The sequence below is a fragment of the Miniopterus schreibersii genome (assembly GCF_964146895.1).
Source record: "Miniopterus schreibersii genome assembly, chromosome: 12".
Lineage (NCBI taxonomy): Eukaryota > Metazoa > Chordata > Mammalia > Chiroptera > Miniopteridae > Miniopterus > Miniopterus schreibersii.
In genome coordinates this window covers 46,840,564-46,855,776 of record NC_138112.1, presented here as the reverse complement: position 1 = coordinate 46,855,776, position 15,213 = coordinate 46,840,564, and the positions used below count along the sequence as shown (strand labels likewise).

Sequence of the window (15,213 nt, the reverse complement as noted above, 5' to 3'; positions counted from 1 at the left end):
GGGTAAAGCAATCTTGGTTGTATTTCCATGTTTTTCATCACTTTGAATATTTCTTGCCACTGCCTTCTGGCCTGCAAGGTTTCTGTTGAGAAATCAGCTGACAGTTGTATGGGTGCTCCCTTGTAGGTAACTAACTGCTTTTCTCTTGCTGCTTTTAAGATTCTCTCTTTGTCTTTAACCTTTGGCATTTTAATTATGATGTGTCTTGCTGTGGGCTTCTTTGGGTTCCTCTTGTTTGGGACCCTCTGTGCTTCCTGGACTTGTAAGCTATTTCTTTCCCCAGGTAGGGTAAGTTTTCTGTACTTATTTTTTCAAATAGGTTTTCAATTTCTTGCTCTCTTTCTTCCCCTTCTGGCACCCCAATAAGACGAATGTTGGGCCTCTTGAAGTTGTCCCAGAGGCTCCTTACACTATCTTCATGTTTCTGGATTCTTTTTTCTTTTTGCCCTTCTGGTTGGGTGTTTTTTGTTTCCTCGTGTTCCAAATTGCTGATTTGATTCCCTGTAAATTATTCTTCATTTCAGTTTGTGTAGCCTTCGTTTAAAATTGGTACTTTATTATGTTATCGATTTTCTCAGTTATTTTCCTAATAGTCTGCTTAAACATCCTTATGAACAAAATTCTGAACTCTGTATCTGTTAGCTTGCTTGGATCTGTTTCATTTAGTTCCTCTTCTGGAGATTTCTTCTGTTCTTTCCTTTGTGACATGTTTCTTTGCCTCCACATTTTGGCTGCTTCCAGATGTTTGTTTCTATGTATTAGGCAGAGCTGCTATGTCTCCTGGAATTTATAGAGTGGCTTTGTGTAGTAGGTGTCCTGTAGGGTCCAGTGGCTCAGCCTCCCCAGTCACCTGAGCTGGGCCTTCTAGGTGCTCCTCTGAGTGGGCTGTGTGCACTGTCCTGTTGTAGTTGAGCCTTGGTTGCTATTGGCGTCACTGGGAGGAATTGACCCCCCTGCCAATCAGCTGTGAGGACCAGCTGCAATGACCGCCAAAGAGCTGCTGTGCTGGAGACACCCCTATGGAGCAGGATTTACTTCAGTGGAGCTTTGGTGTTCACCAGGTGTGCCCCTTGACTGTGTCACTAATGGATGTGGTAGGGCTGTAATCCAGCGTGGTCGAGTCTGATCACCAGGTGCACTGTCTCTGGGGCCTCCCAGGAGGTGCAAAGTCAGCCTCTGCCAGTGCCTTGCCCAGGGCCATCCGTAGATGGCTGCTACTTGGCATTGTCCAGGAGAGGCCAAGCTATGAGCCAATGCAGGCTGCCGCTAGTGCCAGGCCTGGGGCCACTTATCAAGCCATATGGGACACGCTGCTGCTTGTTTGAGAGATTTTAGGAAAGTCCTAAGCATAAGGCCCTAGAGGCACTTGCATAGAAAAGGCACTGGAAACGGCTTGGATGAGCCTGCAGGTGGGGAGGGGTGGGGCCAAAGGTGCGAGTCAGGTGCAGGCAATTCAAATATGGCGCCTGCCTGCTGGCTGTGTGTGAGGAGGACTCGCCAAAGGGGCAATGGCCTCTGCCAGCCCTTCTGCCTGGGGGAAAGCTGCCCCTCCAGCTTTCACTCTGACTTCAGGCAGGTTAGTTCCCCCGAGAGTGTCCCAGGTCCTTTCCAGCTGCTGCCCAGCACTGGGCTCAGAGGGAGCACGACTGAGTGAGTCCGTGCGTGGCCCCTTAAGAGGAGCTGCTGGGGCTCCCGCAGCCTCTGTGACCCTCAACAACAGTCCCGCTGGTTTCACAGCCCGAAGTTGTGGGGACGTCTGTTCCTGGCCCTGGAGCCCTGGGCTGGGGGCCCGATGTGGAGCTGGGACCCTTTGCTCCTGGGGGAAACCTCCACCGCCGAGATTCCCTCCTGGGTTTACCCACAGCACCAGCTGTGGGCCCGCAGCCCCGTCTCCTGGATTCAGCCCCGACCCACGTTCCCCCCCACCACTGGTCTCGGTGCTTCTTCACCTCCCTGGTTGTAGGTCTGTTCAGCCAGATTTCAGGAGGTTCTTAGTAGCAGTGGTTCTGCATTTTAGTTGTAATTTTGATGTGGTTGCGGGAGGCATTGGGTACAGCTATTACCTGGGCTGCCATCTTGTTTCTCCCTAACCCTTATTTCTAAATAGTATTGGTTGAAAAAAAAAACACAGATGAAATTAATGTAAAATTCACCATTTCAAAATAATTCAGAGGCATTTAGTATATTCAAAATACCATATGACCAACACCCCTATTTAGTTCCAAAACATTTTCATCACCCTAAAATAAAAGCCCATAGTCATGCCCTAGCTGGTTTGGTTCAGTGGTTAGAGCACCGGCCCAAGGACTGAAGGGTCCCAGGTTTGATTCTGGCCAAGGGCACGTACCTCGGTTGCAGGCTCGATCCCTGGCCATGGTCCGGCACGTGCAGGAGGCAGTCAATCAATGTGTCTCTCATCGATGTTTCTTTCTTTCTCACTCTCCCTTCTAGTCGCTCTGAAAAGCCATGGAAAAAACAGCCTTAAGTGAGGATTAAAGAAAACAACAAAAACCCCAGAGTCATAAAGCACTTGTCATTCTCCAGTCCCCCCAGGTCCTGGCAAACCGTTCATCGGCTCTCTGTTCCCATAGGCTTACGTATTTTGGAAATTTTATGTAAATGGAATCATGCAATATGTGATCTTTTATGTCTGGCTTTAACTTAGCATGATGTTTTCGGAACTCATTCATGTAGCATATATCAGTACTTCACTTTTATGACTGCATAATATTCCACTGTAAGTATATACCATGATTTGTTAATTGAATATTTGGCTGTTTCCACCTTTAGGCTGTTTTGAACAGTGTTGCTCCAAACACTCATACATGTACTTGTTTGAGTCCCTGTTTTCAATTCTTTTTTAAAAATACGTTTTTATTCATTTTAGAGAGAGAGTAAGGGTGAGGGAGAGAGAAACATTGATTGGTGACCGGGAGTCAAACCAGCGACCTTTTGGTGCACGGGACACCGCTCAACCAACTGAGCCACACTGGCCAGGGCCCTGTTTTCAATTCTTTTGGATATATACTTAGAACTGGAATTGCTCTAAATATCCTTGTACCATGATTTCTTGGTTTTTGGTTTATACCTCTTCCTCTAGAAGCCTCATAAGTTTATGGTTAAATCAATATTTTATGTTTATATATCTGTGAATGTTCTATATATATTGTTGATGCAATTTTATATTTACATAAATTATGGTTGTAATTACCTTGTTCTTCCATTTACTTGTTCTGTGTTCCTATCTCTAATTCATCCCCAAACTTTGAACCATATTTTATTTACTTTTTATTTTTTTAATCTTCACCTGAGGATATTTTCTCCATTGCTTTTTAGAGAGAGTGGAAGGAAGAGAGAGAGAAACATCGATATGAGAGAGACACCGATTAGTTGCCTCCCACACACACCCTGACTGGGGCTGATTTAAACCAAGGTCCGTGCCCTTGACTGTAATAGAACCAGAGACCCTTAAGTCCACAGGCCAATGCTCTAACCATTGAGCCAAACCGGCTAGGGCTGAACCATAGTTTAAATCTCAATTTCTTCAGTCAAGTTTACATCTTTGTGTTTTTTTTCTTGGTGGTGTCTCTCCCAGGACCCTCATTCTAGCTCCAACTCAGACAAGTCACTTGAGACCTATAGTTCTGGGGTCTCCTTTTACCATCAACGTGGGGATTCTTCCTGCCCCCAGTGTCAGGTTCCCTCTTTCTACATCTCATGTTTTTCTCTTGTCTGGTTTACTCCTTCATTTTGGCAAAGCATCTAGGAGCTTCTGAAGAAAGGACTCAATGCTTGGACCTCATTTCTTTGTTTATACCAACTCCTAGGTAATTTCATCTAGTCTGTGACTTCAAATACTACTTTTGAGGGTACTACACTAAAATTCATACCTCCAGTGCAGACCTTCCCTGAACTCCAGCCTTAGATATGTGTCCACCTAGTCAGCATTCCCACTTCAGTCTCTAATAAACACCTGGAATTTATTTATTTCGAACTGAACTCTTGATTTTTATGGCCCAAGGCTGCTCTCTCAGGACATCTTCATCTCAGTAAATGGAAATTTGACTTACCCTAAAGCCAAACACCTGAGTCATCCTTGCCTTTTTTCTCTCTTATACTACATACCATTTGATCACCAATTAATTCTACCTTAACAATATATCTCATTTGACCACTTAACACCTCTACTACATCCACCTAAGTCTGAGTCACCTTATGCTTACTACTGTAAAAGCCTCTTCTTGCCACCTATGACCCCCACCAGGTCTTTTCCACATCCAGCATCTAGGATTATTTTTCAAAATGTAACTCTCATGTGTTCCAAATGCTCAAAAACCTCCAGTGGTTCCCATCTCATTCAGAATAAAATCTAAAATCCTAATCTTGCCCTACAAGGGAGTGTCAGGATACGGCAGGAAACTGGTATCACACTCAAATTGAGGAATTGGGAGAGTGTCTTCTAAAGGAACTCTTTAAAAGATATGAATGGCCCATAACACTCTGGAGGGACAGATGGAAAGCATCAATTCAAAGGGCCCCTGTGATCTGACTTCCAGCTACCTCTGCCTTGTATCTCCCACCACCCTTGCCAGTCACATGAGTCTGATTTCACACTCTTCCCAGGGCCATTGCCCTTGTTAATTCCTCTGCCTGGGAGGCTCTTCCCCCACATATCCATATGGCTTGCTTCTACATTTAGGTCTCTGTTTAACCATAACCTCACCAGAAAGGCCCTTAAGAAAGCACTCTCCCACCCAGCACTCCATCTCCCCAAACCTGCTGTTCTTCAGAGTACTGGGTACCTAAACTGTTACATTGATATTTTCAGATTATAAGCAAGCCCCATCAGAGCAGGGACCTTGTTCACTGCTCTATCCCTAGTATTTAATGTCTGACACATAGTAGGTCCTCAATAAATATTGGTTAAATGAATGCACATAAAGGATGAAAAAAAATGGAGATTTTGGAAAAAGTCTTTTCAACTCTCACTGTTGAAAGAGAATTTGACTGGGAATAGATTCTAGGTTGGAAATAATTTTTCTTAAAAATGTTATCACTGCTTATTAAAAACGACAACCTGCTGTTGAGAAGTCAGATGTCAATCTGATTTCCACTCCATTTTGAACTTGTTTTCCCCCGCTCCCCCCAATGCTTTTAGGATCACCTCTTTATTGTTTGGTGTTTTGAGAGTTCTAATAATACCTTGTTTTTATTTTTCATTTGTTCTGCAAGGTACTCAAGCTATTTTAGTTTCAGAATTGTCTTGCAGTTCTGGGAAATGTTCCTGAATTATTCCTTTAATATTTCTCCACTCTGTTTTGTGTTCTCTTTCTGGAACTCATTATTTGCACATTAGACTTTCTGGACTGATCCCCTAATTTTTTCATCTTTGTACAGCTATCGTCCGTCTCTTTTCCCACTTTCTGGGAGGTTTCAACTTTTATCTCCCAATCTTACTAAGCTTTTCATTTCTGCCTTCATATTTTTAATTTCCCAGAGCCAGTGGCATTTTGGTAAATGTATATGTGTATATTATGTATTTATGTTATTATGTTGTTAAATGTATGTTGGTATGTTGGTAAATGTTTAACTCTCTGGTGGGGGTGGGGAGAAGACAACTCTGATTTGCAATGTTTATTTCTGTGGTGTAAAAACTCCCGCTATAACTGTTGCTGGTGTGACTCAGTAGGTTGAGCCTTGTCCCATGCACCAAGAGGTTGCCGGTTTAATTCCTGGTCAAGGCACATGCCGCGAGAGGGCATGCAGGAGGAAGCAGATTGATGTTTCTCTCTCACAGATGTTTCTCTCTCTCCCTCTCCCTTTCTCTCTCCCCAAATCAATAAAAAAAATTTTTAAAAACCCCCCAAAATTCCTAGTATGGCAGATTTCAAGCTACCAATGGATGTCACAGTGGAGTTGGGACAGGCGCTTGGTAGCAGGCCATTATATGAGATTTCCCCTATACAGGAACAATAAACATAAATGACTTTAAGACCTTGGATAATAGAAAAGTTGTATAAAATAATTAGGAAATGGTGAGGTTTTAGTATTTATTACATTTGTTTTGAATATAATTTATTTACTTTTGAGTTTGAATAATTAAATTTTTATTTTTTTATTTTTTAAAATATATCTTTATTGATTTCAGAGAGAGGAAAGGAGAGGGAGAGAGAGAGATAGAAACATCAATGATGAGAGCGTCATTGATCGAGCCCGCAACCCGGGCATGTGCCCTGAATGGGAATCGAACCCCGATAGCCTGGATCCTAGGTCAACGCTCAACTGCTGAGCCACGCCCGGCCGGGCTGAATAATTAAATTTTTAATAATGCCTGTGCTTGACTGGCTTGCAGAATTCCTGAAAATTTAACAGTTGGCTCCTCTGAGTCCTTATGGCCAGATCCAGCTCACCACTACTACGAGCTCATTTTTGTTCCCTGAATTTTCTTTTTTATAGAAATCTTTTGTTTTATAGATATATTTCTCATCTCTGAATACTTAATGATAATCTTAAATTTTTTCTACCTCTACACTGCTTTCTCTGAAATACTTTTTTGTTTGTCTTTTATGTTAGTGTCTTTCCTTAAATGTCCAGTAGTCCTTGTAAGGCTCTGAATTGTGATGCCCACTGTATAGTGCGCACAATATTTGAATTGTATCTGGATGCAGTTACTCCTTTACACCACTAGGTGACGTATATTGCTTTTGTTGATGCTGATGCTAACACCACCACATACCTGCAGCTTTTAATTTAAAAGTACTCTCACATTTATATTTCTTTGATTTCTACAACTTCCAAAAAAACTAACTCCAGATTTCTTTGGAAGGAGGTTTGGCATGAGTTCATTTTTTTAAAAATTACCCCCATATTAAAGATGGGAAAATTGAAGCTCAGAAAAGGTAATCTACTTTGAGACTCAAACTAAGGCCACTAGGATGCCTAGTGCTCCTATCATATATCTCTATGCCTCTTATGAGCTTTTTTCTCAGTTTTAAAAAAAATCTTCACCTGAGGATATGTTTTTATTGATTTTAGAGAGAAAAGAAGGGGATGGAAGGGGGGTAGAGAGAAACACCAATTGGTTGCTTCCTGTATGCTCCCGGACCAGGGATCAAACCTGTAATCTTTTGGGTGTACCGGACGATGCTCCAACCAACTGAGCCACTTGGCCAAGACACAGGTGTGTTTTTTTTGTGTTTTTTTTTAAGAAAAGTACAAATAATAATAACCCATGCTTTTCTAAACAAGTCAACTTAAAAATTAACAGAAACAAGGTGTGCTCTCCTCGGAGCATGCCCACACCCCTCCTTTTCTGGGGGGTGTACTTTTGTTCTCTTTCTTCTAAACTCTAAGGGTCCCCATGAGACTTGCAACCAAGGGAGCAGAGGTCAGCAGCAGCTTGTCCTGGGCTAACTCCCTGAACCTGTCTCCAAGGCCCCTTTTCTCTGACTTCTCAGTGAGCTCCCTTTTTCCTATAACATTTCTAGAGAACCAAAGCAGAGCACTGCCTAGGCTCTCTCCTTTTGCTTCTCCTATCCTAAGCCTTTCCTTGTTTCCCTGTCCCCAGCTTTAATAAATGTACTCTCAGAAAAAAAATGAATAGAAACATTTTAGCTAATTTCTAATGTATGAAAATATCCTTTACAGAAATAAAAATTTTAAATCTCCAGAAATCTAAGTGAATTTAGGCACTGTTCTCTTTTATATTGTTTCTCTCTAATTTTGTTACCTATAAGTAAAAATTAGACCTCTTTTAAGCTAAGGATAAGAGTTGCCTTTCATCTCCAAGCTGTTCATGGCATCCCAGCCTCACCTGCAGTCACCCTGCTTCTTACACTATCACCTGCTGCTGTGACCACAAACAGTGACACATACAGCAGAAGTTGGGTATGACGAACCACCAAATCAGGATAGTGGTCCTCTCCAGTGGGAAGACGAGCAGGATTGGGATACACAGAGAGTTTCAATTGTGTTTGTAATCCCCCCCCCATAAGGTAGGTGATATGTACAAGGGGATTTTTGCTATGTTCTGTCTTTTTGTATACCCAACATGCTTTAAAAAGTCTCTGTGAGGTCTAGAATTGTAAAAAAGCAGTTCACTCAGCAATTATTTAATGAGCACTTTTGTGACATGTATTCTACACTGTGGTGAACAGCAATTTATTCATAAAACACACTCACTGATTGCCTCTTATGGGCAAGGTGCTGGGCCAGATGCTAATAAGATGACTCATACCTGATCCTGCACCTTGAGAGACATGGGGCACGTGGGCGAAGAAAAGGGGTTCTATGGAAAGTTACCTCACACGGTGATCTGATCATGAATTCCTAACTGGGCAGGTCATGGTGGGTAGTCCCGCCCCAGGTACATAACTTCTTTACTAAAAGGCTTATCTTTGCTTTAAGCAGGCCCTGTCCATCATTTCTGTGACTCTAGGTTAACACACTTTGAAACCCCCTCCTAATACCTGACCACCCTTTCAGATCCCTCCTTCTGAAGTGTGAGAGCACATAACTAGTTTGTAATTCAATCCTGGTCTTGCTTTCTCCCAGCTCTGTGTAATCTTCCTTATGTCCTTTCCTTAATTTCAAATGCATAAAAGAAGCTGTAGAACTGTTATTCTCTAGAGCATTTGAGACCTAGCTCCCTGGCATACGCTGTGAGTTTCAGCTCAAATAAACTCAAAAATTCTCTATGGGTTTGAGCGATTCTTAACGTTGACAGGCATATTACATTACTCATTAAGTGTAAAAACCTCACAAGGTAGAAACTAGCTTCAGAAGAGAGGTGCAGATAACGTGTAAAAAAGCATGGACAATTTGGGAAGGCTTCACGAGGAGATGGCATCTTGAAGGACATGTTGGGCAAGGGGGAAGAGGGGGTACCCCAAGAATAGAGCTTCCTGTGCACGAGCAAAGTATGATGGTGGGGCAATGTGCACTGCATGGGACCAGTGAGTAATTTAGTTCGGCTGGTGAACTTGGTAGTAGTGAGAGAAGTCTGGGAAAGGAGTTAGGTCAGCTCCCAGAGGGCCCAGTTCAGGCCAAGCTGCAGGACTGTTCCGCAGGAGGTACAGAGTGGAACCACATGACCAGAGCTGTTTGCTGTTAGTTAGGGCCAACAGGGCAGGGAATGGCAGGTTGCTCCCTAGAGCCCGGATGGGCACAAACAGGACCTGGGCCTGTGGAGAGACAGGAGCCGGTGTACAGTCCACAGGACCTGGGAGCTGTTAGGGTTTGGGTTGGAATCATTACTCACAGGTAGCTCTTCAGTTTCTGCTTAAACTCCTCCAAGGATGGGAGGGTCACCACTGAAAGGAGTTTGGTCTTTACTGCTGGGTAGTAGCTCCTCATCTGTCTACTGGAACCCCACTTCACAGGACTGTGGTGAGGGGGAAGGACACAGAAGGAGAGAAACAACTTGGAAAAGTAGAAAGCGTGCTGTCTCTGCCAGGGGCCTCTCCTCTGGTTCAGGTAGTCATTGTACCTAAGGGTAAGCACGGCTTGGGGGGGCCAAGTGAGGGAGACTGCTTTGGAGCTGTGCCCTCCACTTGGGCATTGACCAACAGGCTGCAGGTTGGAGCTCCTGGTTTGCCTCTGTGCTAATATGGGGAGGTCATGGTATTGGGCCTGGAATGCCATACCTAGTGGGGAACTTGGGACAGGGAGACCATCTCGTGCTGGAGGTGTGGGAAGGCCCTGCGTCACCCTGGGGTCCTGCTCTGCTAGCATCCACTCTTCTAGTCTAGGGAAAGGGCACGTTGACTGATCTGGGATCTCAGCATGGGACCTCAGCATTGGGCCTCATGCCCTACCTACAGTGCTTTTGGCTCAAAGACTGGTCCTCAAGGAAGACTAACGAGGTATTCTTTGAGGGTCTTTTAGACAGAGCCCCTCCTGCATCTCTCCAGCTAACAGGTTGCAGTGCCTGAGATCCCACCATTGGAGGGCTTGACACATCTGAGAGACTACATTAGTACTCTTATTTATGAACAAATTCACAAAAATTCAAAGATCATGATTGGTTTTTGTAACTTACAAAGCCCTATACTAACTAAAGTGTCATTTATGCAAATCACCCCTGAGCTCTGACAGCAGGTGAAACTATTCAAGTCTCCAACGCCTTCAGAAGAGGCCCTGGAGCAGGCAGGGTAAGCCCTTTGCTGTCCTGACTAAATAACTTTCCTACATTCTAATAGATTCTTTTCTGGCCTTGTCCTGCCTGAAGATTGGAAATCAGGTGTAAAATGTGTCATCTGGGCTCTGCTCAACCTGCTCGATTCTTCATTCAGCAACGTTCCCTAAAGGCATACAATGGCCCTGGGCCCTCTATATTCTTGTCCTATCCACCCACCCGTACATCTATCCAATCAATGAATATTTACTGAATATGTGTCAGGTGCTATTTTAGGCGTTAGGATACAACAGTAAACATAACCAGACATGGTTTCTGCTCTCATGGAGTCTAAAGGATTTTGGAGGAGAGAGATATTAATCACATAACCACCATACAAATGTAGATGACAACTGTGATCCACGCTACAAAGGAGATGTACCTGGTGCCACATGAACCAACCGTGACCGGTTGGGGGCAGAGAAGGCTTCCCTGAGGAAGCAACTCTCGGGCTGTTATTTGAAGTAAGGGGGAGTGATGTGGGAGGGGGGTGGGTGTTCTAGACACACAATAGACTGCACACTGGCCTTGTGGCAGAAGGGAGCAAGGTGAGTGTGGGGGCGGGAGGCAGGGGCAGAGCCACAGGACTTTGTAGGCCTTTTAATGTAATTGTCTTCTTTAGAGCAACAAGGATAAAGGTATTTTTTGTTTTTCTTTTATTAGCATTTATTTGATGCTGAATTTACTCTTGGGTCATAAGTTTTTGTTTCTTCAGTTTCTTCTGGGCTATCTTTTTCTTCTGTGCCACCTCCTCTCCTGGTTTAGGAGCAACCTGCTCTTTTTCAGTGTGGATCCTCGCAGTGCGGCAGGGAGAGCGCTTGTCTGGGTCAATCTGCCCTTGAGCTCTGTAAATTCTGCGCTGTAGCTTGGGAGCTTTGTTCACTGGATGTGCTCAATGACCAGAGAATCTGCATCTACACCCTTAAGTTCAGTCTTACTCTCTGCCTTTTTCAAGCATGTACAGCAAAAATTTAGCAGAATAAAAAAGTTCTATTAAAGGTATTTCACCTGAATGCCCCCTCCTCCACAGCCGTATTGCTGCCCTGCCACTCAGCCCTGCCTCTCCAAAAACAGTGGCCTTTAGGAACATTCTGGTTCAGACTTCAGGTCACACAGACACCAGCTTTAAGCCATAGTGTCCAGGGAAAGCCAGTATGTTCTGGAAGCATATATCCCTGGGACCTGCCCACCCAAGGGGAGTAGATGCTATGTGGGAAGAGGCAGGCCCAAGAGAAAAGGGACCTCGAGCCCCAGGGAGCCCCAGCAGAGGGCAGTAGGAAGCTGGCCCAAGGCTCCTATGAGTCCCTTCTGCTGAGAATATTGAGAATCCTTGGGGGTCCAGAGGCTCTATGGAGAATTTAGGTCAGGTTCTGAAGGAGGGGAATGGGAAAATTACTTCAGACTCTACCAGCTCCTAGCAATTCTAGTTAGAGTTATTTTTTAGGCTCTCCTCTTGTTTGGAGGAAATCTCATTCTATTTGTGCACCCTCTGAAAGACAGTTGCTTCAAGAAGAGCCAAGAAATTTATTTTTCTTACATTCCCTGCTCCTAAGCAGTCTACTCATCAATGAGACCCTTAGGCAGCAGAATGACTCATTTGCAAAGGTGGTATCTTGGAAGCCAGCTCAGGAGGATAGGCTTCTAGCCTTTTGCACTAGAGTGGAGTTCCAGCAGGACCAGAAGTCTGATCTCTGCCTACAATGGACCTGGCTCCTTTCTACCCACAGACTCAGAACCGCAAAATGGTCCAATTCATAGGCGGGGGACATCCGGCCCATGGGCCTTACCATTTGGTCTGGCCCTGCCAAGGCAACCGCAGGTGGGACTTGAAATGCAATAAATACAGCTTTTTTCTTTTTTTAATCCTCTCCCGAGGATATTTTTTCCATTGCTTTTCTGAGAGAGTGGAAGGGAGAGTGAGAGTGAGAGAGAGAGAGAGAAAGAGAGAGAGAAACATTGATCTGAGAGAGGCACATCGATTGGTTGCCTCCAGCACGTGCCCTGACCAGAGCCGGGGATTGAGCCTGCAACTGAGGTACATGCCCTTGGCTGGAATCAAATCCAGGACCCTTCAGTCTGAGGACCAATGCTCTAACCACTGAGCAAAACTGGCTAGAACTAGGAACTTTTTTCATAGCTAATTTTTTAATTTTTTAATATTTTTTCATTTTTGTTTAAAATATTACAGATGTCTTTTTCTCCCCAATGCATAGCTAATTTTTAAATTGATAATTTTGTATGGCCCGTGAATGATGTTATAAATATACAAATAGCCCTTGTCAAAAGAAAGGTTCCCCACAGCTGGTCTAATTGATGAGTGGACTGCTTGGGACCACTGACTTAGAATCACAGAGGAAAGCCAGAGGGGATATTTTATTGGGCTGCTCGTTTTGTGTGTAGATAAGTTGAGGCTCAGAGAAGGAAGGAGCACAGAATGAAGGGACAGTGAGAACTAGAGTTCGATCTCCTGACTCCTGGCCCAGTGCCCTTTCCCTTCTGCTTGTGCTCCAGGTGTGAGCAGAAATGGTCTCTAGGTGGGATGTGCAAGCTGTTCAAATCTTTCTTTCTCATGTCTCTATTTTCTGAAGTTTCTGTAAGAGTATGAATTGCTTTGGCCTATAGAAAGCTATGGAGAATTTGGGTCAGGTTATGAAGGAGGTTGAATGGGCAAACTAGGTTTGTGTGGCGAGGATGGCCTGTATAAAGCTAGGGAGGCAGGAATTAAATTAAAATTGCCAGAGGTGACGATGGGGACTAGAAGCTCTGTGCAGGCAGGGAGGGACTGTGTTTGTTTTATGCAAGCAGCTGTCTTGTTAGAGCAGTGCCTAGCATACGATATGCATGAAATTAACATTTATTGATCAAATGCACAAATGGAGATACTGTTGAGTGTGGGGAGGTAAGGAAAGGGGTGGCAAATGTTTAGCGGAAGACAAAAAAGAAAGGAATTTTTACTTATTGAGCCTAATATTTGTGGGACAATGTGCTAATAAGCCCTTTAAATTTATGATCTCTCTTTTCAAGTTAGTTTTTTAATGTTAAGGTTAAAACATATGAAACAAAACAAAAATCTAAAAATAAGTCTCACTCCTTAACAGACCTTCAAGCTCCTTCTCAGAGGCAAACAAAGTTTTTTGCATATCTCTTTAGAAATTTTACATGTATGTCCCTTGAGGGCACCTGCTCCCTGCTGCATATAGGATACTGGCCTGTAGTTTTCTTTTTCCCTTCCCTTCCCCTTCCCCTTCCCTTTCCCTTTCCTTTCTTTTCTTTTCCTTTGTGTGTGTGTATATGTGTGTGGAATGCTTCACAAATTTCAGTGTCATGCTTGTGCAGGAGCCATACTAATCTCTGTATTGTCCCAGTTTTAGTATATGTGCTGCTGAAGCGAGCCTTAGCTTTCATGTAGTGTCCTTTTCCGACTTCGGTATCAGGGTAGTGCTGGCCTCATAAATGAAGTTTGGGAGTGTTCCCTCCTGTTAACATTTTTGGAAGAACTGAGAAGGATTGGCATCAGTTCTCTAAATGTTTGGTGGAATTCACCACGGAAACCATCCAGGTCCTGGGCTTTTCTTTGTTGGGAGAGTCTTGATTACTGATTCAATCTCCTTGCTCATTATTGGTCTGTTCAGATTTTCTATTTCTTTATGATTAAGTCTTTAGTAGGTTGTATGTTTCTAGGAATTTATCAAATTTCTTCTAGGTTATCCATTTTTGGCATCTAATTGTTCACAGTAGTTTCTTGTCATTCTTTGTATTTCTGAGGTATCTGTTGTAATGTCTCCTCTTTCATTCCTGATTTTATTTATTTGAGGTGTCTCTCTTTTTTTCTTAGTCTAGCTAAGGATTCGTCAATTTGGGTTATCTTCAAATAACCAGCTCTTGCCCTAGCTCCTTTGGCTCAGTGGTTAGAGTGCCAGCCTGTGGACTGCAGGGTCCAGGGTTTGATTCTGGCCAAGGGTAAGTACCTCAGTTGCAGGCTCGAACCCCTGCCCTGGTCAGGGCTTATGCAGGAGGCAACCAATCAATGTTTCTCTCTCTCTCTCTCTCTCTCTCTCTTACTCTCCCTTCCACGCTCTCTGAAAAGCCACAGAAAAAATATCCTCAGGTGAGGATTAAAAACAAAACAAAAAACCCTGCTCTTAATTTTGTTGATCTCTTCTTTTGTGTTTCTGGTCTCTATTTTATTTATTTCTGCTGTTATTTCCTTCCTCCTGCTAACTTTGGGCTTAATTTGTTTTTAAAAAATAGATCCTTGAGGTGTAAGGTTAGGTTGTTTATTTGAGCTTTCTTTTTTCTTAATGTAGGTATGTATCTCTATAAACTTCCCTCCTAAAATTGCTTTTGCTGCATTCCACAGGTTTTGGTACATTGTGTTTTTGTTTTCAAGACATTTTTTATTTTTTTAAATAAGGACATTTTAAAATTTGCCTGTTGATTTCTTCTTTGACCCATTAGTTGTTCAGAAGCATATTATTTAACTTCCACATATTTGTGAATTTTCCAGCTTTCTTCCTGTTATTGACTTCTAGTTCCAAACCATTGTGGTTGGAAGAGATACTTGGTATGATTTCAATCTTCTTATATCTGCTAAGACTTGTTTTGTGACATACCATATCATCTATCCTGGAGAATGTTCCATATGCACTTGAGAAGAATGTGTATTCAGCAGCTGTTGGGTAGAATATTCTGTAAATGTCTGCTAGGTTCATTTGGTCTAATGTGGCTTTCACGTTTATTATTTCCTTATTTATTTTCTCTCTGGATAGATCTATCCATTGTGGAAAGTGTGGTATTGAAGTCCCCTAATATGGTCATAGTCTACTTCTCCCTTCAGATCTGCTAGTATTTGCTTAATATAGTTAGATGTTCTGATGTTGGGTGCATGTATATTATTGTTTTTATCTTCTTGATGAATGGGCCCTTTATCACTGCACAATGACCTTCTTTGTCTCTTGTTAGCATTTTGGGATTAAACTCTATTTTGTTTGATATAAGTATAGCTACTCCTGCCCTCTTTTGTTCCCACTTGCAGGGAG

The 15,213-nt window shown here is 43.2% G+C and overlaps 1 long non-coding RNA gene across 1 annotated transcript; it reads right to left on the bottom strand.

Moving 5' to 3' along the window:
* Positions 1–210: 210 nt before the first annotated feature.
* Positions 211–9,349, bottom strand: LOC308564605. The gene is made up of 3 exons (XR_013999969.1): positions 9,260–9,349; positions 2,348–2,456; positions 211–2,099 (listed from the first exon to the last, which is right to left on the bottom strand). It is a non-coding gene; the product is annotated as an uncharacterized lncRNA (long non-coding RNA).
* Positions 9,350–15,213: the final 5,864 nt, after the last annotated feature.